Consider the following 27,695-nt stretch of genomic DNA (forward strand, 5'->3'; position numbering starts at 1 on the left):
AGGAGTCATGTAATCAACTCACATTTTTAAAGGATCATTCTTATTGCCATGGAGAATAGATATAGGTGTCCTAGGGTAGAAGTGAGCAGGCCACTTAGGAAGGTAGGTGGAAGATAATGATGGCCCAGATGAGAATGATAGCAGCAAGAAATGGTAGGGTTCTAATTATATTTTGAACACAGAGTGGGCAAGATTAGTTGATGAATTGGATGTGTTCTATAACAGAAAATGAGAAATCAAAAATGACTCTAAGATTTTTGATGTGAATTGCCATTTAACACAAAGAGAACTGTAGGTTTGAGGTTGAAAAAATTAAAAGTTCAGCTTAGGGCATGTTAAGTGTGAGCTATTTATTAAACACCCAAGTGATGATGTCAAATGGGCAGTTGGCTGTACGCAGTCCTCTCCTTGCAAGATTCCAACACGCACAAACTTCAGTCACCCAGGTTTAGTTAAATAACACCAGTCCTCCAAAAATATGATTGAAATTGCATTTGCCACATTATAGCAACTGAATAATCGCATAAAGTACAATTTCACTGTTTCTCCCATCCACAAATCACTCTGTATATAACAGATGTATATTATGATTAGTGACCAATCATGTCACTTCTTTCAGAGTCTGCCTGACTGATTGGTCACCGACTGGTCACTTGTGCTTCTATTATTCAGTTCACACACAGCAAAATGTGTCACTGTGTTGTCTCCTGTCTCTCAGTAACAAGCCCACATGACATTCCACAAAAATGGATTATCAAAAGAAGAAACTGGTCCACAAAGATGAAGGGGCAGCAAGGAAAAACATGACAACACTAAAAGTGAAATTCAAATCAAATATAAATGGAGTTAAAGAAGAAATAGCTGCCCCAGGAATACTGACACTGCCACTGTTTAAGACACTAGAATGCAGCCACAAGCACTTCGTGCAGGTAACTTTATAGACATAAAGGAGGAAAGTGCTTGTAAGGAAAAAGACGAAGATGCTCCAGAGGAATACGTCAGAGCAAGTGATTCAGGCAAAATATTTCACATTAAGAGAACTCTTAAGACATAGGTCACAACATCTAAAGCACAAAGGCTAAAATGTTGGAAGCTGATCCAAATTTAGAAAGAAATATGATAATTTGCCAAGGTGTAGGATTGATGCTTACTCCATATTGAAAGTTATATGACAAGAAGGCAAGCACTGTTCTAAGTAGTCTTGATAAGTGTTTTACAAATAAATGAAACACTTTCTCAATGTTTCTAATGTTTTAGTGTACTAAACTAAGTAAATATTAGTTTTAAAATATTACTTTTTATTTCTTCGTTACCTCATATGTTTATAATCAACAGTAAGAGCCTAATATTTTGAAAAAATTTTAAGTCCTGCAACAATCATAATTTTTATCACTGATTATTAAGAACACTTGGTGCTGTCTCAGTTTGCACAGTCATTTTTACGGCCCACACTACTGCATGAAGCAAGAACTGCCTGTATGCAAATTTGGAATTTAGGAGAAGAAATTCAGCTGGAGACATAAATTTGCAAATTATCACTACAGAAACAGTATTCCTGCATGATATCACCTGACGTACAGATAAAGAAGAGATCTAAGGATAGAGCCCTGGGGAACTCCAATGTGCAGAGGTAAAGGAAAGGAGAAAGAATCAACAAAGATGACTGAAAAGGAGTGGCTGGTGAGCTAGGAGAATCAAAAGAGCAGTATCCCAAAGACCACAAAGCAGGGAGTTTCAAGAAAGTCATCAACTGCGGCTGGTGAGAGAAGCAAGACAAACCTGAGAATTGACCATTGTGTTTGGCAATATGAAGGTTACTAGTGACCTCGGCAAGAACTGTTTCAAGAAAATAATTGGAATGAGAGCCCAATTCAAGTGAGTTCAAAAGAGACTGGAAGGAGAAGAGTGGAACAATAAATAGACAGCCTTCTGAGGAGATTTTTCTATAGGGCATGGCAGAGTGGAATGTGAGTCCATTCTGTCTTCTTAAGATGGACGCTATTCTGTCTTCTTAAGATGGACGCTATCACAGCATGTTTATAGGCTGACTAACATAGTTAACTAAAGAATTTATACCACGAGATGTTGATGCCAGGAGAAGGGATAATTATTAAAACGGTGTCCTTGAGAGTGGATAGTACCTCGTACTCAAGTGGAAGTGTTTACCCTAGACAGGAACAGGCTTAAGAAGGAGGCTCAGACATTTGACTTCCTCAGGACTCAGCTGCCTCAACTGTACAATGAGACAGCACTAAACCAGAGATTCTCAAAATGTAGTCCTCAGATCAGCATCATCGGCACCACTTGAGAATTCATTAAAAATGCAAATTCTCAGCCCTCTTCCAAAACCTACTGTATTAGAAACTCTGGAGGTGAGGCCCAGCAATAGGTGCTTTAACAAGCTCTCCATGGGATCCTGATGCACCCTCAGTTTTCAGAACCACTGGACTAGATTATCTTTAACGAATCTCTGGCTCTAACACCTGTGACTTTATGCTTCAATAATCTATTACTTCCCATTTCTATTATGTTTTTATAATACTGCTGTATCATTTTCAAGTAAGTTTATAAAATCCAAGCTGTTTTCTAATATTTTTCAGTGCAAAAAATCCAAATGTCTGTTTTCAACCTCCAGAAACAATAATGACATTTATACTTCTTAAAATCGTGTTCATAATCGTTTCTGAAACAACTTTTTCATGGTGAGGTACTCAACTTAGTTTTGAAGGCATCAGTAAAGCTCATAACATTTTCTTATCATTTTTAAATAATACATAAGTCTATCTTTTAATGAAAAAAATCTTTGGGAATTAAAAGCTATTGCTCTCAAGTTGTTTGGAATTGTTTTGTATTGCTTGAAGTGTGTTATTCCCCAGAAGCAGAGCAGACATGGAACGACAGGTGACATTAATCCAGTCCCATACTGTTGTTCTTTGTGGACTTGGATCTCTCTTCAGCCACACAATGGAGGAAATTCCATACAAACAGAGGAAGCCAGACTCTTTCTGGGAGAACTTAGTAGCTGACTTACTATATTAGACATTGATGCCTGCTACAGATAAAACCTGGGAAAAGACCTCCAGGTCCTATTCTCCATTGTTGCTGCCTGAGTCCAGTATGTACGTCTCAACTGTGTACACATTTCCCGGGGTTGGGGGGGGCCACCAGTGCACAGCTGTCTGTGACAGGATTGCTGATGTTTACAGTAGCAAGTTCACCCTGCTTTATGCCAAAACATGGTGTTTCTTATTTTAAAGATGAGAACAATTCCTTCTCTCCCCTCACTCCATTGTTATTTGGTTTACTAGATTTACAGGAGAAGGAAGCAGTAAATTACTAAAGAAGAGAGTGTAAATCTCACCAGGGTGTGCCTGTTTGAATTTGGATGAAGTTTAGCATATCCATCAGATGTGATGATATGAGAAAACAGGTCCTCTCTGCTTCGTGGTAGGTTGGTTTGGGGAGGTGAAAATAAAAATGCATTAGACACTTTCCTGTGTTGATGTCCACACCTTTCTAGAAGCTCCAAGTTGATCAGATGTCCTAAGTGCCCAGCTTGATGGCCACAGAAAGCCAGCTGGTTAGTGAATCAAAAGGACTCTGCTAGCTGAGAACGCTCATTGCCAGCAAGCCTTTCTTGATGGTTTCCAGCCTTTTCTGTATTTAATTCGGTTAACATTGCATTCTCCCATCAGGGTCTGTTAATAATGATGTGTTGGGGGAAAGAAGCATGCAGTGGGAGGGATGGAAAGGAGACATGGAATTCCTATTTCTTAAATCACAAAAGTAAAAGAAAATAAAAGAAGATTTACCTTAAAGTACAAAGTATTTTCAAACCACATTTATAGAAAGCCAGTATTAAAAAGAGGTCAGTTGATGCATAAAGAACATACCTATAAACTAAATAAATCATCTGTCCTTCATTCTATTCAATAATTCTTTCCTGAACAGCTGGCTGTTTCTCCCTGGCTCAGCCACCTCCCTTTCCTGCCATGGCTCTCAACACTGTCTATACACTGGAGTCACCCAGAGAACTTCAAAAATACTGAGGCATAGGTCTCACCCTCAAGGATTCTGAGCATTTTTTAAAGTTCCCCCAGGTAGTTCTAAAATGCAGCCAAAGTTGAGATCACTGCTCTTCTTCCCCTCAGCTCTCCATCAACCCTTCAAGACCAGCACCTTGGGGTTCCCTTCTCCCCCAAAGAGGCTGAGATGACAAACGCAGACCTGGTCGTTCTTAGGTCACTGATTCCCAAGTTGCCTGACGTAAGAATCACTCAGGGCACTTATCAGACATATACATCCCAGGATCTTCCCTTGGAGATTCTGATTTAGTAGTTCTGGGACAAGAACCTGAAGTGTACATTTGCCCACATGAGGTTTATGCAAATAGCAAAGTTTGGTAAACACCATTTTAGGACTCTTCTGCTCAAAGTGAGGTCCATGGACCAGCAGTATGGGCATTACATGGGAGCTTGTTAGATATATAGAATCTCTAGCCCCACCCCAGGTCCACTGAAACAGGATCTGTTTTTCTGGTTTTTTTTTTTTTGTTTTTTGAGATGGAGTCTCACTCTGTTGCCCAGGCTGGAGTGCAGTGGCGCGATCTCTGCTCACTGTAACCTCCGCCTCCTGGGTTCAAGTAATTCTCCTGCCTCAGCCTCCCGAGTAGCTGGGATTACAGCCACCTGCCACCACACCCAGCTAATTTTTATATTTTTAGTGGAGACGGGGTTTCACCATGTTCGCCAGGCTGGTCTCAAACTCCTGACCTCAGGTGATCCACTTGCCTCAGCCTCCCAAAGTGCTGGGATTACAGGCATGAGCCACCCCGCCCGTCCAGAGTCTGCATTTTAACATGATTTCAGGAGATTCATATGACATTAAAATTTCTCCAATTGGTTTGCCTAACATTGACTTCCAAAGCTTTCTCTTTCCCTATCTAATTTAGACTCACACCTGTGTTGCAATAATTACTCATAAGAAATATTCATATTAAAACGAATAAAATACATTAGTTGGATTATCATAAATGGGCCAATTACTTTAAAACATTTTCATAAGTGGATATTTCTGGCTTGTTAGATTCTCCTTTTGCTAATATGTAAGATAAGCCTTAGAGAGCCTCGGCATTAACTCAAGAGTTGAATGTTGCACTCAGTTCTATTATTTATTTTTAAACATAGTAAACATGAATTATAAGCTCAGGGTTGGAAAGAACTTAAAGGATGACTTAGTCCTGCCTTTAATCTGAATCACTACAAATGTCCAAATCAAGTGGCCATTCAGTTTAGATATGAAGATCATCCCCACCCCCAAACATGAAAGAGAACTCATTACCTCCCTATATAGTCCATTTCATCTTCGGTCAGCTATGATCAAAAAAAAAAAAAATCATGCATTGAAAAACTATCTCCCTGCATTGTTTTAATTAGAAAGCTTTCTTATTTATGGAAAAACTTGCAGAATTTTAGAGATGATAGGACAGTTTATAGCAGGATGCAATTTATCTGCATACATTTAATTTACTGTAAATATTAGTTAATGTCTAATGGGTGGTAGGCAACATGCTGACACTGTATACACACCAGCAAACAAAACACAGGCCCTGCTCTCAAAGTACTTGCTAGCCCAATAATATACAGAATAAATCAGGAGTTTTAAATACTTTGTTAAATGTGATAAAACAGGGGTAAATACAGGACCATAGGGGGTTATCAGAGGGATACTTAATCCAGTATAGAGGATAAAATTCTGGAGAAGCGACATCTTTGCCAAGGTTGAAACATAAGTGGCTCTAAGTCAGTGTTGCCAGTTTTTGCATAGCATGAAGTGGTTTTATCTTTTCTCCGATGCTATGTTAAATCTCTGTTAACTGATAACTTTCTACTTACTTTTGGTTTTCAAAATTTAGAACAGGCCAATGCAAGAATCCAATCTCATCCTCTGATTTAAAGACTCTCCTTCTTCAAGTCTCTGGCATCTTCAGTGTGTCAGGACTGGGAGGAGGAAGGAGGAAAGGAGCAGGTATCTATTTAACTGGACACAGTGAAAGTTTTTTCAGTGTGCCTCTGGTTAACATGGACTTTCCTTGATGTCTTCACTCTGCAAGTCCTTAAATGTAGGCTCTCTTACAGGAAACGTGTGAGTTCCTTTCCACTACTCCATTCCCGGACACTTCCCCTCTTCCACATTCACCCACTGGTCCATTCTACAGCTTCCAGGAACCAGCAACCCCTTGCCTGACATTCCTCTTAACTAAAGTTTTGTCAGGATATCTCAATTTAGCTATGTCTCATGGAGTCCATTATTCCAGTTTTCAGGATACAAGATCAACATACCAAAAATCAATCTGATTTATAAACACTAGAAATGAACAATTAAAACCCAAAATTTTAAAAACAGTATCATTAAGAATATGGCCAAAAAAATTAAATACTCAGGTAACAATCTAACAGAAGTGTCCAGGTTGTGTTTGCTAAAAAGCTATAAATGGAACACATACTGTGTTTAAAAGTTAGAAGACTCAATACATGCAAAATGTCAATTATCTCCAAGCTGATCTACAGATTAAACACAATTCCAATCAAAACTCAGCAGAATTTTTTGTAGGTGGAGACAAACTGATTATATAATTTATATGGAGGGGCAAAGGAACTACAATAGCCAAAATAATTTTGAAAAAAAAAAAAGAGCAAAGTTGGAGAATTCACACTGCTTGATTTTAAAATTACTATAAACATATGGTAATTAAGACAACATATTATCAGAGAAGGGATCCAGCCAAAAATCAATGGGGCAAAATAAAAATGCACGCAAATATAATCAATTAATTTGTTTTAACATGCAAAGGGATTCAAAGGAGAAAGGATAGTAGTTTCAGCAAATGGTAGTGGAATAATGGACATCCATATGCAAAAAATTAACCCATGCCTAAACCTTACACTTTATATAAAAATTAAATCAAGGCCGGGTGTGGTGGCTCACACCTGTAATCCCAGCACTTTGGGAGGCTGAGGCAGGTGGATCACGAGGTCAGGAGATCGAGACCATCCTGACTAACACAGTGAAACGCCATCTCTACTTGAAATACAAAAAATTGGCCAGGGTGGTGGCGGGTGCCTGTAGTACCAGCTACTCGGGAGGCTGAGGCAGGAGAATGGCGTGAACCCGGGAGGCAGAGCTTGCAGTGAGCCCAGATGGTGCCACTGCACTCTAGCCTGGGCGACAGAGCAAGACTCTGTCTCAAAAAAAAAAAATTTATATATATAGATATAGATATAGATATAAAATCAAAATGGATCATAGAGCTAAATGTAAAACAGAAGCTATAAACTTTCAGAAGAAAGCATAGGAGGAAATTTCATAACAAGATTAGGCAAAGAGTTCTTAAACATGGCATTGAAAGGACAATTCATTTAAGAAAATTAACAAATTGAACTTCATTAAAATTAAGACTCTTTCCTCTGAAGCTCCTTAAAAAGCTAAACATAGAATTACCATATGACTCAGTGATTCCACTCTTAAGTATATAGCCAAAAGGACTGAAAGCAGGAACTCAAACACCAATGATTCTTGTACACCAATGATCATTGCAGCATTCTTCATAATAGTTAAAAGGTAGAAACAGCCCAAGTGGCCAACATTTGAATAAATAAAAGTGGTATATACATACAATGGAATGTTATTCAGCCTTAAAAAGGAATTAATTCTGACACATGTTATAACACGAATGAACCTTGAAAACACTGAAATAAGCCAGACTCAAATATTGTATGACTCCCCTTATATGAGGTACCTAGAAAAGGCAAATTCACAAAGATAGAAAGTAAAATAAAGGTTATTGGGGTTTGGGAAAAGGAGGGAATGAAGAGTTATTGTTTAATGGGTACAGAGTTTCTGTTTGGGGTGATGAAAGACTTTTGGAAATAGTGATGGTTGCACACCACTGTGAATATAATTAATGCCCCTAAATTGTATACTTAATAGTTAAAATAGCAAATTTTATTATAACTATAATATACAAGTATATTATATATATAAATTTATATAAATTTCATATATTTATATATGTAAATATAAATATACATATATAGTGGCATATATATATGTCACAACTTTTTAAAAAAGAATAAGGTCTAAAAATATCTTTCCCCTGTGAAAAACACTGTTAAGAGAATTAAAGGACAAGCTACAGAGCAGGAGAAATATTTGCAAATTACATATCCATTAAAGGATTTGTATCCAGATACTTCACCTCAGAGGATGTAAGAATTGCAAATAAGCACATGAAAAAATGTTCAATATCATTAGCCCTTAGGGAAATGCAAATCAGGATACTACTACAGGATGAGATACTATTACACACCTATTAGAGTTACTAAACTAAAAAATCACGACAAGACCACATACTGGATGGAACAACTTAACTCTCATATGTTAGAGGTGATAATTCAAAATGTTACAGCCACTCTGGAAAACAGTTTGGCAGTTTCTTATCAAATTAAACATGTACTTATCCAATGACTCATCAATGGCACTCCTAGTTATCTACCCTAGAGAAATGAAAACTAAAATGTTTATAGAAACTATTTATAATCGTCAAATCCGGAAACAACCCAAATATACTTTAATGAGTAACTACTAATAAACATACTGTGGTGCATCCATCCAATGGAACACTACTCAGCAGCAAAAAGGAACCAACTATTAACATTGTCTTCGTCAAGACTGCTATATACCATAGACAGGATGGCTTAAATGACTGACATATATTTCTCACAGTTCTAGAGGCTGAGAAGTCCAAGATCAAGGTGCCCTTAGATTCAATTCGGTTCTTGGCTAAGGCCTTCTTCCTGGCTTGCCAAGAGCAGCCTTCTCATGGTTTCCTGACAAGGAGGAGAAAATGAGTTCTATTTGGTGTCTCCTCCCCAGCTTTTTTTTTTTTTTTTTTTCTCTTGAGACAGAGTCTTTCTCTGTCTCCCAGGCTGGAGTGCAGTGGCGCGATCTCAGCTCACCGCAACCTCCGCCTCCCAGGTTCAAGCGATTCTCCTGCCTCAGCCTCCCGAGTAGCTGGGGCTACAGGCTCCCGTCACCACGCCCGGCTAATTTTTGGTATTTGTAGTAGAGGCGGGGTTTCACCGTGTTAGCCAGGATGGTCTCTGGTCTGATCTCCTGACCTCGTGATCCGCCCACCTCAGCTTCCCAAAGTGTTGGGATTACAGGCGTGAGCCACGGCGCCCGGCCTCTTCCTCTTTTTATAAAGGCACTAATCCCGTTGAAGGACTCCACCCTCACAATCCAAACCTAATTATCTCCCAAAGGCCCCACCTCCTAATATTACATTGAGGGTTAGGATTTCAACATAGGAAGTTGGGGTTGGGCATAAACATTCAGTCCATAGCGGATACACACAACAACATGAATAATTATCAAAGATAGTATCCTAAGCCAGTCTCAAAAGGTTATATGCTATACGTTTCCATTTATATGATATTGTGGAAAAGGCAAAACTATAGGTACTGAGAACACATCCGTAGTTGCCAAGGGTTAAGGTGGAGGAGGATAGGACCATAAAAGGATAGCATGAGTTAGTATTTTGGGTGATAGAACTATTCTGTATCCTGATTGTGATGGTTATTGCATGAATTTATACATGTTAAAACCTCTAGAGCTAAAACTCTCCCCAAAAAAGTCAATTTTGTTGTATATTAATTTAAAAAATTAAAAGATGGTGTTAGATTCTAGTTAGGGAGCAAGCGTATCAGAAAAGGACATTTATGTAAACCTAAGTGTACTACAAGCCGAGATCATTACCAGTTATAACTAGGATATAGCGATTGTCTATTTAAGGGAAAGAATTTTTTTTTTAAGTAATGGAACTACGGTTAACCTTACAAACTTCAAAATAGTAAAATACGTGAAGAGAAATTAACACTAGCCTGTGAATCTGGTAGTGGGAAGAAGATTCACTGGCGGAGGAATAAGGAGTCCTGCTCAAATATCAGACTCCAGAGCACATCAAATGGAGCCTGAGCCTGAGCCTGAAGATGAGTGTAACGACAGAAGAACGTGAGCAAGAGTCAGATCTGAAGAATGGAGAGGCATTTCTTCACTGTCTCCCCAACTCCTTTTTTTTTTTTTTTTTTTTTTGAGACGGAGTCTCGCTCTGTCGCCCAGGTTGGAGTGCAGTAGCGCGATCTCGGCTCACTGCAAGCTCCGCCTCCCGGGTTCACGCCATTCTCCTGCCTCAGCCTCCGGAGTAGCTGGGACTACAGGAGCCCGCCCACCATGCCCGGCTAATTTTCGTATTTTTAGTAGAGACAGGGTTTCACCGTGTTAGCCAGGATGGTGTCGATCTCCTGACCTCGTGATCCGCCTGCCCAAAGTGCTGGGATTACAGGTGTGAGCCACCGCCCCTGGCCTTTTTTTTTTTTTTTTTTTGAGACAGTCTTGCTCAGTCGCGCAGGTTGAAGTGCAATGGCGAGATCTCGGCTCACTGCAACCTCCGCCCCCCAGGTTCAAACGGTTCCCCTTTTGAAGAGAGCAATTCAGAGGGCCATTAACTATATAAGCACAAGAAAAGTCCAAAGATCCTGGAGCTACCTAGGGAACAGAGCTCCAAAGAAAGCCTCCTGCGTGGAAGCTTCCCTGAGGAAGAGCTGATAACACCTTAAACATCCTCTGGATTCAAGTTAAAGGTGAGAGGGAAATTTTCCAGTGGAATCCTGCCCAGCAGTTAATTACAAATGGCAAATTTTAAATCATCTCTGCTTTGGTGTTCTGTGTTAGAATGGAAATAGAGATGGACAAACTGTTTACTTCTTTCATTTACTTTGTAGCGCTGGGGTGAGGGGACTCTAGGCTGTTTTGTTTCAAGGAATTGTTTAGACTTTTTATTAAATTTTATTTTAATCAAGACGGAGTCTCGGTCTGTCACACAGGCTGGAGTACAGTGGCGCTAGCTCGGCTCACTGCAACCTCCGCCTTCTGGGTTCAAGCGATTCTCCTGCCTCCCGGGTTCAAGTGATTCTCCTGCCTCAGCCTCCCGAGTAGCTGGGATTACAGGCGCTCAACACCATGCCCAGCTAATTTTTGTATTTTTAGTAGAGGTGGGGTTTCGCCATTTTGGCCAGGCTGGTCTGGAACTCCTGGCCTCAAGTGAGCCTCCTGCCTTGGGCTCCCAAAGTGGTGAGATTACAAGCGTGAACCAATGCATCCAGCTCAGATTTTCAAAGTGAGGGTAAATTCTAGGAAATAAAACAGAAGATTATAGAGGTGAATAATTTAAGAATTTTAATTAATGCGTAGAAAATAATAGTGCATAGTGCTGGTGTCTTAGAGTATGTTTACTATATATTCTTTGAATATTTATTTCTGAAATTCGTCCCTTCATTTGACAGAGCTGTATGTGGATTACTACAAATGTCCACCAGAGGGAGACTCAAGACTGAGTTTTCCCTTTGGGGTTCCTTCAGGTTTAATTAGTACTTGGGCCAAAATTTCTACCACATGTTGTTATAGGGAGGCAATCCAAGACGGTGAAGAGATTTATGGTTCTGGAATGAGATAAAAGGATAAATAAAGGGATGGTTCTATCCTTAAACATCCCTGCTTTTTCTCTGGGGCTTGGGTCACTTTCTCTTACTGATCCTCTGAGGTTTGCAAAACTGAGTTATTTGTCTGCTTTTGAAAGCAAAGCCCTTAGGATTCCTGGCACTATCCACGCTGAAAAAAACTGTAGGAATACTCCCACCCACTAGCAAAGAAATGTGTCATTCAACTCACAGGAGGCATTTACTAAATTCAAGAGATCCCTCCAGGGATTATAAATGTTCTGCCAGAGCCAAAGGCAATCTAGTCCCAAGCCATACCATGGAATTTGGTAGAGGATGGTTTTAGTCTTCCCTGAAGTCTTCATTTGTTAGTTCATTCAACAAAGAGGAAGACTTTATTAAGAGGCAGGTATTGTTTCACTTTTTAAAAGATATCTCTAATTATAGGAAAAATCTAATAATGAAATGAATTTATCATTAACATGCAAAAGCTGTTCTAAAACAGATTTCTGAATAGAACATGTTGTTGGTATAGTTCACATTTGAGATTTTAGGAAACATTTTTATATCACCTATTATGTGCAAAGGGGAAAAGCTTTTTGACAAACAGATATTAACATAGAAGTGCACTTATGAGGCACTGCTGTGATTTTCCTTATCAGAGTTTTGTTTTTTAATAAATCAGACATAGATGGTTGCACAATTACTTTCTATTCATGATCACCTAATTTCCCACATTAAGCCCTGAAACCAAATCTTGAAAATGAAAATAAAATTAGACTGCAACCTGCCACCCACTAGGGAACAAACACCTCTACATGCCTTGGCTACAAATTTAACAATAAAAAAAGACTTTAAATCCCACTTTAATATCTAGGACTTGGGGGTCTGGGGTCAGGTAAAAGCAGGGTAATAGCAAAGGAGTGATTTTTCCCTACTTCTAGGTTAAGCAGGCTGGTTGTACAGGGAAGCATTGACTGGTAAAGAGTTAAAGCTCACAGAGTTAACTCACTGGTTAAGAGTTAAAGCTGGTTAAGAGTACAAGCTCACAGATTTGTAGTGAGAAAGAACCCAAGCTCTTAGCATCCTTTTCCTTGGGCTCTTAATCAGTTGTGGGAAACAGTGAAAGGTAACATACAGGACAGGATTTTTTTAGCGAGATCACCTTCAGCCATGGTTTCTGATGCAAAATGTTCTCCCGCCAGCACCCAAGACCATAGATGCTGTGGCGGTGGTGGCAGCAAACACTGGGCATGCTTGGACGGGCAGCCACAGGATTGCCACGGTCTCGGCAGGGTCTAGTAGACAGAGGTCTTGTGATATCTGCTGGGAGTCATGGGAACAAGTGGGAATTTATCTTTGGTTCCAGAGAACATAAAATGACCCATTTCTTCCAGTTACACAATAAAAGAGAAACTTAAGAAGGAAAAATGAACCAGTATAAAATGTAAACTTAGCTGTGTCTGTTTTGGTCCTAGAGGAGCAAAGGTGATTGGATTGACTGCAGAGACTATGACACCTCGCCATTTCCTCTTGTCCATAAACAGACACAGAATTGCAAGAACTTTTACGGCCAAAGGTTAATCATAGAAAGGGATTGGTTTCCATCTCCAAGAAACAAATCCGTACCAGAAATCTGATGACATGTTCCTGGATGGACCATAAAAACCATTTTCCTAAATAACATCAGCTGACTCTCTGGATTCTATCTTTGGGACTATCCTCAAATTCATTAGGGAAATCATTATATTGAATCAGTTTAATTTTACCAGGGTATCACACCATTTGCAAAGCTATGTCATACAATCACATAGTCAGTATGGATGAAAATACTATTAATTAGAGATAAGCATTTGTCCAAGAACTTGCTGTAATAGGATCTTGTGGGGATTTATCAAATCTTGTGAGGATTTATCGTAGTCCTTTGCCAATCAGAAACACAAAATAGATTTAGATGTAAAAATGGAGTTCTCCATCTTACAGGAATAGGTCCTTGTGACTTTTTCTTTCTAAGAAAAAAAATGCGCTCATTTCATCATTCTCACCCTCCTCTCCTGTTTAAAGAAATCTGATCTGGTAGGAAATAACAAGCAATGAGCCTTAAATTTTAGTATTATCTTTTTAAGCGTTTCTTAAAATTGCCTTTTGAAAGTAGTTTAGGCTTAGGCCCAAAAATAATTATACTTAGGTCATAAAAACAGAATTTCTAATATGCAAAATTCTTTTAGAAAATCTTTTAAAACATAATAACAATGTAAACCTTACTCTCCATTTCTTTATGAAGAATGGAAATTAAACATGATAAAATAATCTAATTTTGGCCAGGCACAATGGTGTTTGTCTGTAATCCCAGTGCTTTGGGAGGCTAATGTGGGAGGATCACTTGAGCCCAGGAGTTCAAGACAGCCTGGGCAACACAGCAAGACCCTGTCTCTACAAAATATTTAAAAATTAGCCTGGCATGCTGGTGCATGCCTGCAATCCCAGCTACTCAGGAGGCTGAGGCAGGAGGACTGCTTGAGCCTAGGAGTTCAAGGTTACAGTGAGCTATGATAGTGCCACTGCACTCATGCCTGGGCAACAGTACGGCCCTATCTCTTAAAAAAAAAAAATCGAATTTCTTCACAATCAACTTTTGAATGACTTCTTAAATGACAAAATAGGCTGGGTGCAATGGCTCATGCCTTAATCCCAACACTTTGGGAAGCTGAGGCAGGAGAATTGCTTGAGGATAGGAGTTTGAGAGCAGCCTGGGCAACAGAGGAAGACCCCATCTCTACAAAAAATACAGAAATTAGCCAGGTTTGGTGGTGCATGCCTGTAGTCCCAGCTACTTGGGAGGCTGAGGTGGGAGGATCACTTGAGCCCAGGAGGTCAAGGCTACAGTGAGCCGTGATCTTGCACTCCAGCCTGGGTGACAGAACGAGACCTTGTATCAAAAAAAATTAAAATAAAATAAGTGACAAAATATATTTATCTTATAGCTTAATATATTTGTGTTTCCTAATAGAAAAGTTGTAAGATAAAGTCCCACAGGAATGAATTCTAGAAAGGCTCTATAATTATAATTTATGTAAACTACACACTTGTATATTATAGCTTTACAAATCATGTTACACTCTAGTAAAACTAATCTAATAAAGTAATTTCCTCAGTGTGCCCCCAGACAAAGCTCAGAGAAACATGTGGCTTAGCCAAAGGTAGGTATGTGGTAGATCCCAGCCCAGAATGCAAGTGTCCTAATCCAGTGCTCTTTTTGGCCATCATGATGTTCCTACTCTCTGCTAGATTAGCTCTTGCCATCTCACCATGTTCCTGAAGCCCTCCTCTAAGTGTTGAGCCTCTGGACCTCCCTAGTCTGGGTTCTCTGACATAACCCCTCACATCCCACCTGGCCTCCCTTAGCCCATCCTTCCTTGATCATTCTTCCTTACCCTCTGCTAATAAGGCCACGCTAACATATATATGACTTGTTTTCTCCATCAAAAATCTACATCCCCTTCCCTTAACCGTAGAACTAGATATTCTCTGCCTACCAAGGTTACAGTTATCTTGCCTAATAAATTCATCTGTCTATGCCACGCTTGTCCAACCCATGGCCAGTGAACCACATGAGGCCCAGGATGGCTTTGAATGTGGCCCAACACAAATTTGTGAACTTTCTCAAAACACTATGAGTTTTTTTGCAATTTTTTTTTTTTTTTTTTTTTTTAGCTATCACTATCATTAGTGTATTTTATGTGTGGCCCAAAACAATTCTTCTTCTTCCCATGTGGACCAGGAAAGCCAAAAGATTAGACACCCCTGGTCCCCACACTAAGGAAAGAGGGCTAGAGAAGCTCTTTCCCCTCCTAGGTGACATATGCATGGCTTCTGGAGGAAGAAAAGAGATTACAACAGTAGCACTCTTCAGACCAGCATTGAAGTACCCCACGGAGGCCCTTTATCAGATTATTGATACATTGAAAACTACCAGATCTCTGTCTTCAGTCTTGATACCTTACTGAAGTTCCAGATCTCTATATCCAATTGCCTGTTGGAGTTAGTGTGACGGTCAGTTTTAGTTACCTATGGTTAGTGGTCATACTGGCCCTGAGCATAGACTTAAAGGGCCTCCATGGGGTACAACTCAGATGTCTTTTTTCCAGGAATAATCACATCAATCTCAACAATCCACTGCCTACCCAGAATGACCTCTAACTTTGAGAATAAGTATTTTAGCACAAGAAGATTCTGGCCTTTGATTGGAACAAGATCAATGCAACAACAGGCTTAGCAGCTTACAAACAAAATGGGAAGTAATAATAACTTGTTTATAGAGAACACCTGCCACAGGCCAGACACTGGAGACACTATTTATTTTTATTTATTTATTTATTTTGAAACAGAGTCTCGCTCTGTCACCTAGGCTGGAGTGCAGTGGCACAATCTCCGCTCACTGCAACCTCTGCCTCCTCTGGGGTTCAAGTGATTCTCCTGCCTCAGCCTCCCAAGTAGCTGGGATTACAGGTGCACACCACCACACCTGGCTAATTTTTGTATTTTAGTAGAGACAGGGTTTCACCATGTTGGTCAGGCTGGTCTCAAACTCGTGACCTCAGGTGATCTGCTCACCTTGGCCTCCCAAAGTGCTAGGATTACAGGCGTGAGCTACCACAATATTATTAATTAATTTGTTAATTAATTTAACATATATTCAAGGGTAACCTACTACCTGCTAGGCACATTTTAAAGTCTAGAGATAAGAGAGAGTATGCTATTTGGGGGGAATTCTAACTTTATTATTCAATACAATCAGAACATAGAGTTCCAGAAAAGAGTGGAAAAAGATAAGGCTCAAGAGGTAAAGCCAAGAAGGCAAAAAATGAAGAAGACCTAGTGTCACACGAAGGATTTTTGACATTTATCTTTTATAAATAAAGAAAGGAAAGGAGAGAGAGAAGGAGAAAAATAAACTTTTTATCTGAGGAATGTGAACCCCCTCTAATTATCAGGCCTAGAGGCATTGAAATGTGGCAGCATGTGAAACAGTCACCCATTCCCCACTTGAGCTAAATAATTGCCTCTTAAAGCCCCTTGCTATGTGGGTTCTAGACACTGACACTAAGTCGCCATAAAATGCCATACCTGGACACCATAACTCACACCCTATAGTTCAACAATGTATAGCCAATCACTAACCAATGTTATTTCTGTAAACCAATGAGAATTCCTGCCAAACAACTTTGTATCAGCCCACTCCTTGTCTCTTTTTGCCTAAAAAACCTGCTTGTAACAAAGACCAAGTGGAGCACTCCCCAAGGCAACTTGGAAGTGTGTCACAGGCAGCTGTCCTCAATCTTAGCCTCACAGGCAGCTGTCCTCAACCTTGGCCCAAACAAACTCTCTATATGAATTGTTCCTCAGTTTCTTTCTTTGCATTGATAGATGGAAAGAAGGAAGTCACTGAACAGTTTTAATTAGGAAAAAAATTTGCATTGTAGGAAAATTCCTCTAATAGCAGTGCAGAATTGCAGCAGTAATCTAGGAGAGAAAAAGGCCAGAACGAAGGTGGTGACAGTAGGAAAAGAGGGAATTAGAAATGTCCAAAAGATAGCAAAGGTAGAATCAATGGCTCTAGTAACTATCTGAAGAGACTGAGCTGAGAATGGGGAGGGAGAAGGTGAAAGTGACCGCCATGTTTTTGGTTTGGGCGGCCGGGTAAAGGAGGTGCCATTAACTGAGATAAGAAGGAGAAGGAGCATGTGTAAGGAAGAAGACAATGGTTTGATTTTTGTCCTTTGAATTTAAGATGCTGGTGAAATATCTTAACTATATTAGAGTTTTCCAGAGAAACAGAACCTATAGGATATATGGACATATAAGAGCAGATTTATTTTGGGAATTGGTTCATGCAATTATGAAGGCTGAAAAGTCCCGTGATACGCCATCTGCAAGTGAGAGAACCAGGAAAGCTGATTGTGTAATTCAGTATGAGTCTGAAGACCTAAAAACCTGGAAGCGTTGAGGGGAGAACTACTGGCCTAAGTCCCAAAGGCCTGATAACCAGGAATTCTAATGTCCGAGGGCAGGAGAAGATAGATGTCCCTGCTCAAAAGAAAGGGAATTTGCCCTTCTTCCACCTTCTTGATCTATCCTCAGTGGATTGGATGATGCCCACCCACACTGGTGAGGGTGGATCTTTATTCAGTCTACTGATTCAGATATTAATCTCTTCTGGAAACACACACAGAGATACACCCAGAAATAGTGTTTTCACAACTATCTGGGTATCCCATCAAGTTGACATGTAAAACTAACCATTATACTAACTGTCCAACAGGCAATTGGATATAGAGATCTAGAACGTCAGTAAGGTATCAAGACTGAATACAGAGATCTGGTAGTTTTCAGTGTATCAACAGTCTTCACCAAAAACATCTAGAATTATTCCTATTTTACAGATTAAAAGCCCATACTGCATATCTATTGATGCCATATGCCCAGAACCCTTTCCTTCTTGATTTAGTAACAGCCTCCATCTTTAAAAAATGAAAACCATTAAAAAACCACTTCTCCCAGACCGTAGGTAAGTGGTTTGGGTGGAGCCAGTGTCATGTCCTATGCCTCCCAAGGCCAGTGACCCAAGCTGGCCATTATAGTACCTTACACTTCTGGCCACAGTCTCAAGGTGACCTGATCAAAAGAATGAGAATCTTGAGTAGATTTTTGTAAACTATAACTGGTGTGAAGGCCTCCTTCCTCTCATGGCAAAACTGTTCACATGTCTGCACCAAACTACTAATATACAACACAGACAGGCAGAAGTGCAGTGGGAGGGAATCAAACTGAGGTCCATGAGAAGCAGAGACGAAGCCCAGTTGCAGTAAAACCTTGGTTCCCATGTGTTCTACTATGCCCCTGCCCTTCTAGTTACATCCACCGTGAATCCATCCCAGGGGCCAAGCTAGTTCAACTTGAGTCTTTGTCCCAAGTAATAAAAGATGCAGAAATTGAGACTTGAATAGTTTAAATGACTTGACCAAGATAATACTCAGACAAGTAATAGGCAGACCTTCAAATCAAACCCAGGGCATTCTGGCCACTGCATGGTATTGCCGAGTACAGGGTTCTAAAGTGATGCCCACTTTCTGGCTAGAGGAGAATCTCCAGACTATGTGGTTGAGTGAACAACTACAACAAAAAAAATAGTCAAGACCCGGGTTCAAATTTGGACAAGCTCAATTACTGCAACATTAAGCAAATCAATTACTCTCTTTGAGGCCCACTTATAAAATGAAATAATATCGCTCCTGCTCACTCTATAGGTGTTTGGTTAATTAAGGATGTTAATACATGTGAGAGCATTTTGAAAACAGTAAAGAACCTGCCCCAAGGTAAGTAATGCTCATCTCTATCAGCAATAGAAATGTGTACTGAATCTATTCTCTCTCTTGTTGCTAAAACCTACAATCTTAGGGGTGGGAAACAGAAATCAAGAATGTTATCTCATCCATGTTAATTTCCATCTGAATAAACAGTCACTTCTGTGTTATTGTTGTTACTGAACATTTATTGAAAGCCAGACAGGGTCTGGGTGCCCTGGAAAATACAAAATCTAGAGAAGTGTCTGGGAAAGGCAGGAAACCCAGAGCAATGCTTGGCATGGTACTTGGGAACAAGAAACCAAATGTGTGGTTCCCAAGTCCCCTTCAGAATTAACATAGCACTGTGTCCACATTACTGAGCCTGTTCTGCACTGCCTATTTCCACTCCCCACTCTCATGGGGCATTTTGGAGACTGGTAAGATAATTCAGTATGCAGGTCTTGGGGGACAGAGTATGATGTTATGTAATTAGGCTTGACTCTGTTTATTGCAGACATCACTTCATTTAGAAAACAGAAATCTGTCTTTTCCTTTGGGGCATTTTTTATAACATCATAAGGATGTCAATGTTTCTCTTTGCTGCACAGGTATACTGTGCTTAGACGATAGGAAATTTTTGGCCTGAAAATGTACATGTAAATCATATTTCATCAAAATCAAATTACATCCAAAATACAATTGAGGCGTTCACTATTTCTGAGGTCCCTGTGGAAAATCATACAAGAGGCAATACTGCATATAGGAAAGAATGGAGGGTGGGAGCCAGAAAATCAAACTCAAGCCCCAGTTCAATCTCTTCCTACCTGTGTGACTTTTGGTAAGTCTTTTAGCCTCTGCCTAACAGTTTTCACATCTGTAAAATGAAGATGCCATGAGGTTGGTTTTTTTTTTAACCTACCTTATGGATTTTGTGAGGACCCAGTGAAATGTTTTAGAGAAGGATAAAGAAAGGCTAAATCCATATCCTCTAGGATTTCAAACCCTCTTCATAAAAATCCACTTACAAGAATTGGAAACAACACAGAGGGGAAAGCAAAGGGTATGAAAATGAAGCCATTTTAAGCAACAAGCGTATTGCCACAATAGCCAGACTCCATACATTATATTTCTTGAATGAATAAAAAGAAGGTATAGCTGATTCTGCCACCATTTACTATTCTGTGCCTTGGGAAATCTCAAACAGCCTTACACTTGGGTGGCACTCACTTATTCTTACAATAAAGATCACCAGCAACCTAATAAAAAATAACTCATTCTTAGAGTGCCACAGTTGCACAAATCACTTGCATGCCTTAAGTGATTCATTTGAGAAGTCTTTTCTGTCACAAGATATGTTTCTCAGAATGTGATTCTCAAGACACCAGAGTCAGAATTACCTAGATTCATGTAGCAAATGTAGAATTCTAGATCAAGCCCACATTTGACAAATTAGAATCTCTGGGGATGTGTCTGGATAATTTGCATTTTCACAAACACACACACACACAGATACACACTAACCCACTCCTACACTGTAATTCCAAAGTTTGACAGCAATTTTCAGGTTTCCAAGAATAAGAAAAACTATGACATCTTTGGAAGAACCTGGCTCAGTAAAAGTTCCTTTAATCTCCTGGGCCTTTTTTTTTTTTTTTTTTTTTGTCTTTGCTAAATGTAATAAACACTTCTAGTAAGTCCTGGAAATTAATCATGCCATAAAAAGTTAATTAAAACTAACTTAAACCTATAAAAAGAATCAGTCCCTGAAATTTACACATGTACACTGTACATTTATTATGTAATTTACACATGTACACTGTGAAGCATAATATAATTTTTTTTGTGAATAGCTTTTTCATCTAACAATATATCTTGGATAACTTTCCATGTTGCTACTTATGGATCTATATTTTTCTTTCTTTTTTTATTTTTTTATTATACTTTAAGTTCTAAGGTACATGTGCACAACGTGCAGGTTTCTTACATATGTATACATGTGCCATGTTGGTGTGCTACACCCATTAACTCGTCATTTACATTAGGTATATCTCCTAATGCTATCCCTCCCCCAGGCCCCCACCTCACAACAGGCCCCGGTGTGTAATGTTCCCCTTCCTGTGTCCAAGTGTTCTCATTGTTCAATTCCCACCTATGAGTGAGAACATGCAGTGTTTGGTTTTTTGTCCTTGCGATAGTTTGCTGAGAATGATGGTTTCCAGCTTCATCCATGTCCCTACAAAGGACATGAACTCATCATTTTTTATGGCTGCATAGTATTCCATGGTATATATGTGCCACATTTTCTTAATCCAGTCTATCATTGATGGACATTTAGGTTCGTTCCAAGTCTTTGCTACTGTTAGTAGTGCTGCAATAAACATATGTGTGCATGTGTCTTTATAGCAGCATGATTCATATTCCTTTGGGTATATACCCAGTAATGGGATGGCTGGGTCAAATGGTATTTCTAGTTCTAGATCCCTGAGGAATCGCCACACTGTCTTCCACAATCGTTGAACTAGTTTACACTCCCACCAACAGTGTAAAAGTGTTCCTATTTCTCCACATCCTCTCCAGCACCTGTTGTTTCCTGACTTTTTAATGATCGCCATTCTAACTGGTGTGAGATGGTATCTCATTGTGGTTTTGATTTGCATTTCTCTGATGGCCAGTGATGATGAGCATTTTTTCATGTGTCTGTTGGCTGCATAAATGTCTTCTTTTGAGAAGTGTCTGTTCATAGCCTTCACCCACTTTTTGATGGGGTTGTTTGTTTTTTTCTTGTAAATTTGTTTGAGTTCTTTGTAGATTCTGGATATTAGCCCTTTGTCAGATGAGTAGATTGCAAAAATTTTCTCCCATTCTGTAGGTTGTCTGTTCACTCTGATGGTAGTTTCTTTTGCTGTGCAGAAGCTCTTGAGTTTAATTAGATCCCATTTGTCAATTTTGGCTTTTGTTTCCATTGTTTTTGGTGTTTTAGACATGAAGTCCTTGCCCATGCCTATGTCCTGAATGGTATTGCCTAGGTTTTCTTCTAGGGTTTTTATGGTTTTAGGTCTAACATTTAAGTCTTTAATCAATCTTGAATTAATTTTTGTATAAGGTGTAAGGAAGGGGTCCAGTTTCAGCTTTCCACATATGGCTAGCCAGTTTTCCCAACACGATTTATTAAATAGGGAATCCTTTCCCTATTTCTTGTTTTTGTCAGGTTTGTCAAAGATCAGATAGTTGTAGATGTGTGGTATTATTTCTGAGGGCTCTGTTCTGTTCCATTGGTCTATATCTCTGTTTTGGTACCAGTACCATGCTGTTTTGGTTACTGTAGCCTTGTAGTACAGTTTGAAGTCAGGTGGCGTGATGCCTCCAGCTTTGTTCTTTTGGCTTAAGATTGACTTGGCAATGTGGGCTCCTTTTTGGTTCCATATGAACTTTAAAGTAGTTTTTTCCAATTCTGTGAAGAAAGTCATTGGTAGCTTGATGGGGATGGCATTGAATCTATAAATTACCTTGGGCAGTATGGCCATTTTCACGATATTGATTCTTCCTATCCATGAGCATGGAATGTTCTTCCATTTGTTTGTGGCCTCTTTTATTTTGTTGAGCAGTGGTTTGTAGTTCTCCTTGAAGAGGTCCTTCACATCCCTTGTAAGCTGGATTCCTAGGTATTTTATTCTCTTTGAAGCAATTGTGAATGGGAGTTCACTCATGATTTGGCTCTCTGTTTATCTATTATTGGTGTGTAAGAATGCTTGTGATTTTTGCACATTGATTTTGTATCCTGAGACTTTGCTGAAGTTATCAGCTTAAGGAGATTTTGGGCTGAGACAATGGGGTTTTCTAAATATACAATCATGTCATCTGCAAACAGAGACAATCTGACTTCCTCTTTTCCTAATTGAATACCCTTTATTTCTTTCTCCTGCGCCTGATTGCCCTGGCCAGAACTTCCAACACTATGTTGAATAGGAGTGGTGAGAGAGGGCATCCCTGTCTTGTGCCAGTTTTCAAAGGGAATGCTTCCAGTTTTTGCCCATTCAGTATGATATTGGCTGTAGGTTTGTCATAAATAGCTCTTATTTTGAGATATGTCCCATCAATACCTAATTTTTTGAGAGTTTTTAGCATGAAGGGCTGTTGAATTTTGTCAAAGGCCTTTTCTGCATCTATTGAGATAATCAAGTGGTTTTTGTTGTTGGTTCTGTTTATATGCTGGATTACATTTATTGATTTGCGTATGTTAAACCAGCCTTGCATCCTACGGATGAAGCCCACTTGATCATGGTGGATAAGCTTTTTGATGTGCTGCTGGGTTCGGTTTGCCAGTATTTTATTGAGGATTTTTGCATTGATGTTCATCAGGGATATTGGTCTAAAATTCTCATTTTTTGTTGTGTCTCTGCCATGCTTTGGTATCAGGATGATGCTGGCCTCATAAAATGAGTTAGGGAGGATTCCCTCTTTTTCTATTGATTGGAATAGTTTCAGAAGAATGGTACCAGCTCCTCCTTGTACCTCTGGTAGAATTCATCTATGAATCCGTCTGGTCCTGGACTTTTTTGGTTGGTAAGCTATTAATTATTGCCTCAATTTCAGAGCCTGTTATTGGTCTATTCAGAGATTCAACTTCTTCCTGATTTAGTCTTGGGAGGGTGTATGTGTCAAGGAATTTATCGATTTCTTCTAGATTTTCTAGTTTATTTGCGTAGAGGTGTTTATAGTATTCTTTGATGGTAGTTTGTATTTCTGTGCAATCAGTTGTAATATCCCCTTTATCATTTTTTATTGTGTCTATTTGATTCTTCTGTCTTTTCTTATTAGTCTTGCTAGCAGTCTATCAATTTTGTTGATCTTTTCAAAAAACCAGCTCCTGGATTCATTGATTTTTTGAAGGGCTTTTTGTGTCTCTATCTCCTTCAGTTCTGCTCTGATCTTAGTTATTTCTTGCCTTCTGCTAGCTTTTGAATGTGTTTGCTCTTGCTTCTCTAGTTCTTTTAATTGTGATGTTAGGGTGTCAATTTTAGATCTTTTCTGCTTTCTCTTGTGGGCTTTTAGTGCTATAAATTTCCCTCTACACACTGCTTTAGATGTGTCCCAGAGATTCTGGTATGTTGTGTCTTTGTTCTCATTGGTTTCAAAGAACATCTTTATTTCTGCCTTCATTTTGTTATGTACCCAGTAGTCATTCAGGAGCAGGTTGTTCAGTTTCCATGTACTTGAGTGGTTTTGAGTGAGTTTCTTAATCCTGAGTTCTAGTTTGATTGCACTGTGGTCTGAGATACAGTTTGTTATAATTTCTGCTCTTTTACTTTTGCTGAGGAGTGCTTTACTTCCAACTATGTGGTCAATTTTGGAATAGGTGCGGTGTGGTGCTGAGAAGAATGTATATTCTGTTGATTTGGGGTGGAGAATTGTGTAGATGTCTATTAGATCTTCTTGGTGCAGAGCTGAATTCAATTCCTGGATATCCTTGTTAACTTTTTGTCTCATTGATCTGTCTAATGTTGACAGTGGGGTGTTAAAGTCTCCCATTATTATTGCATGGGAGTCTATGTCTATTTGTAGGTCTCTAAGAACTTGCTTTATGAATCTGGGTGTTCCTGTATTGGAAGCATATATATTTAGGATAGTTAGCGCTTCTTGTTGAATTGATACCTTTACCATTATGTAATGGTCTTCTTTGTCTCTTTTGATCTTTGTTGGTTTAAAGTCTGTTTTATCGGAGACTAGGATAGCAACCCCTGCCTTTTTGTTTGCTTGGTATATATTCCTACATCCCTTTATTTTGAGCCTATGTGTGTCTCTGCACGTGAGATGGGTTTCCTGAATACAGCACACTGATGGTTCTTGACTCTTTATCCAATTTGCCAGTCTATGTCTTTTAATTGGAGGATTTAGCCCATTTACATTTAAGGTTAATATTGTTATGTGTGAATTTGATCCTGTCATTATGATGTTAGCTGGTTATTTTGCTTGTTAGTTGATGCATAATGTAAATGTTATGTATTATGTGCCTCATAATCTGCTGGTTCAGTTTTTTAATATTTGGATTATTTAGTATCTGGTTTTGTTTAACGGAACAGGACTGTGGTCAGAACAATGGCGTGGTCAACCGGGATGCCCTCCTTCTGCAAGATAGGGAAGGGCGGGTGCTACATGACTGTGGGAACCAGGTGTCTGGCAATTGGGATGGTAACTGTCAAGAAATGCAAGTGTCTGAGGTTTTACCCTACTGGCAAGCTAACTTGTTTTATGGATGCTGTTAGAAGATGCAAGATTCCTGGATCAGGGAAAAGGATTTTATTACCTAAGCCACAGGAAGCAGCATGAACTTCATGCTTGCATCAGTTTCCCTTGCCCATCAGGTCACACAGGGGCAAAGTAGAGATTCCCAGGTTGGTGCTGTATACACTATGGGTTTCTATCACAGTTGAGTAATCTCAAGCTTAGGAAACCCAAATCTTATAATGGGCTGCAAGCAAACCTGCTTAACCTTTGCTCCAGAGAGAGACATACTGAACAAAAGCAAAGCTCTACTCTGGAGGAAGACACTATCTCTTTTTTCCAAGACTTTTCACTATAAAACATCCTTGGAAAGGTTGTCTGGAACAAAGGGCTGTCAGTGCCTCTGTTCACTAGCTGTGCAAGAGATGTATGTAGAAGTAGAATTACCTTCAACAGTGACTTAGCAGGTTCTGAAAAAAAAACCTGGAGTCACAAAATATCAGCCAATTTTATCATTCATCTGCACCAAAAGAAAATGTTGGTGAAATTAAAATTAAAAAACCCAACTCTCTACTCCCTCCCCTTCAAAAAAATTTAAGCAAAGCATGCAGCCTGGTACACAGTAGGCATCCAACAAGTGCTGATACCCATTCTCAGGCTCCCCACACATATCCTCTCACATAATTTTGGTGCTCATTTATTCTTTTCTTTGACATATGCTCTTATTTTCATTGTTTTCATCTTTATAAAAAATATTGATGTTGCAATTATGATTCGCAAAGGAATATGTCCTAGATGACCATATTTATAACTTCCCCAAAGGTCCAAAGAACTTTTTTGGATGTTTTGTACTGGAGTTGGTCTTGAGTTTCTGCACATGTGATACACTAGGTGGTGCTAATTGACTGAGCTGAGCAGGGACACTCTGCAGCGACGTTAAAGACTAAACCTCACTGAATAGATGTTTTTACAGACGTCAATCAAAGGAGGAAATCTCAATTATTAATAACTGCACTTCTTGAAGATATAAAGAGAAAATGCTATTAATAACAATCATGGTCTTTTCCTTCCCAAATTATTTATAATTACCTGCTTTGCCAAGGACAGAATTCAGCTCTAATTCTGCAGACATTGTCAGGTAATTGTTACATTCAAGAAAAGCTCTAGCCTGAGTGAAATCTCCTAAACTAGAAAGTTGCCTTTCCTGGAGGAGCAACAATATGGAGAAATGCTTTGTAGAGCAAGGCAGAATTTTCTTTCCAGACCCAGGCAAGCTCAGGCAAGAACCTAAGACTACAGCCAGGTGTAGGGGAAAAAAATTCCTCAGCTGGTCTAGATCAACAAACCACTAAATCACTAAACTAAAGGGCTCCTTTACTAATTTGTCTTACATGGTCAGAAACATAATTTCAAGAAAAAGAAAGTCTTTATTTGAATTTATTGTTCAGACTAAAAGCGAATTAACCAGCATGTAATCCAGGGCCGATATGAAACATAAAGGAAGATTTATATGAATCATACTTCCTCTGCATTGTATTACAGGAGAAATATAGTTCTAATTTGTAAACGTTCAAAGCATTTCTGACCCTTAACTAACTCCAATTTATAAAAGTAAACACACAAGCCAGCTTTTACTGTCTTTGTCTTTTATGAGTGCTGATGCATTAGGCAGCATTCTTGCAATGCCACACCAATGTGCCCCTACCAAGTAAGGTCAAAATAATAACTGTTCCAATTCTTTTTGTTGTTTTTTTTATAGAGATGGAGGTCTCACCATGTTGCCCAGGCTGGTCTCCAGCTCCTGGGCTCAAGTAATCCTCTCACCTCAGCCTCCCAAAGTGCTGGGATTATAGGCATGAGCCACCACACCCAGCAACTGTTCCGATTCTTAATGACACCTCTGTCTAGTGGAAATCCCACACCAGGTCTTTAGTTCTCCATTATATAAGTCATGAAACTGTCTTTATGAATGGCTGCACCTGGAAGTTTGATGCCTGAAGGTTTTTTTATGTAAACTGGATTATATTTAAGTAAAGATATCCACCCCATAGCTGCAAAGGACTGTCATCAGTGAAAGGAGAAGTTAAAAAAAATAGAAAAAAAAATATAGGTAGATATAAATTATTGGTAATATATTAGTTCTCAAATGAGTAGCATCCATTATGTTCTAAAAGCATAAATAAGCAAATAAAATAAGGCCATTCATGAAACAATGACAATAATATTTTATGAAGCAAGGACTATAATTAATCCAATTCTATGTACTTAAATAAATACATAGAATAAGTCAAAGGTAGCATAACATTCCACATCCATGTGACCCAATGCCTAAACATCTGCCTGTAACTACTCAACTCAGTCCTGGGAAATAACGTGGGCAAAAATAATTCAGAATCAGGATGTCTGGTTCTCCCACATTGGTGGGAACTTGCGTGAGGAACAGTCACGCTGATAATCTTTTTTTTTTTTTTTTTTTTTGATACAGAGTCTCGCTCTGTTGCCAGGCTGGAGTGCAGTGGTGCGATCTCGGCTCACTGCAACCTCTGCTTCCCAGGTTCAAGTGATCTTCCTG

Source organism: Pan troglodytes, chromosome 17 (genome assembly GCF_028858775.2).
Source record: "Pan troglodytes isolate AG18354 chromosome 17, NHGRI_mPanTro3-v2.0_pri, whole genome shotgun sequence".
NCBI lineage: Eukaryota > Metazoa > Chordata > Mammalia > Primates > Hominidae > Pan > Pan troglodytes.